Source organism: Poromitra crassiceps (assembly GCF_964638095.1).
Source record: "Poromitra crassiceps genome assembly, chromosome: 21".
Taxonomy (NCBI): Eukaryota; Metazoa; Chordata; class Actinopteri; order Beryciformes; family Melamphaidae; genus Poromitra; species Poromitra crassiceps.
This window is the reverse complement of record NC_139638.1, coordinates 28151283-28152496: the sequence shown is the minus strand read 5'-3', so window position 1 is coordinate 28152496 and position 1214 is coordinate 28151283.

Below are 1214 nucleotides of genomic sequence, written 5' to 3'. Positions count from 1 at the left end.
TCTAAAGTAGGCTACTCAAACAGCAATATCAGGCTACCACTTGTTGAGGGATCAGATAACATAATCATGATCCAATAGGCATCCAGGAATTGAATGAGGGGGTGCCTTTTTCCAAGCTTTGTCTGGGGGAGGCCCACAGTCTCAGACTTTGAAAACCCCTGGCCTAAACACAAAATAGGCTATCATTTAATTTCGCGATGAACATTAGACTGTGTGGGAAACTGTGATGCAAAGACAAAAGCACATGGTAGCCTCTGATTAACAGGCTGTGGGAGAGGTGGCGGAGGAGGGCGCACTGAGATCCCAAATGAGACTGGAGCTAAGCCGTGCAGACGGCTGGAGAGGGAGGATTACAGACTACAGAGCGTCTCTCTCTCTCTATCTGATGAGAACGGACTCACTCAGGATTCCCTTGAAGACAGCTGTGCTCTCCAGGAAAGAAAGAAACAATGTTACACGATTTCTCCTTTGTATCTCGTTAACTGGACAGAAACAGTTCGCCTGCTGTTAAGTGACATCGGTTCGGTGTTTTTGAGAAGATGCAGAAACGGGAAAGAAAAGTGAGGCAGAATACTGTTGGGGATATAGCTATTGTTTGAACGAACAGCGCAGCGCGCCTTGTAGACATCTGAATCAACGTCGCTCCATAAGCCTAAAAGTAAAATTAACATTTTTCGTTTTATTTTTTCTCGTCTTTAAATGTGCAGCAGGTGTGCATAGAAGAATGGCAAATTAGCCTGGTAATCTCTTTGGATAGATCGAGATTTTAATGAAACTAATCTTTCAGATGGTAATTTAAGGTATACGCCTAAAACGTTTGCAGCGTAGCCTACTGTATAGGCTGATCCGAAACTTTAGGTATAGCCAAATAAATAAGCAAATTATGTTTAAGCTCAAATAGGTTAATTCATTGAATTCGTGCTGTATCTCACAGAAGATGTAGTATATCTATGCATAGAAACCAAAGGCAATAAGCTGCACACTGCCAACAGGCTGCGTTCTTTTAAAGCGCGTATAACGTCCGCGCCGCGCTGATATTTTGGCACCGAAAAAAATCTCCAAAACACGAACAGACTAGAGTTGAACTGGAGGGGGAGGTGTCCTATTCTGTTTGCTGGATATTTTGTTAACAGGGATGTAGAAAAGGTTCTATCACAAAACTCTGGAGAGCTATATGAAGACCGCGACACAGTTCTTGGTTTCCCCTCGCAGAA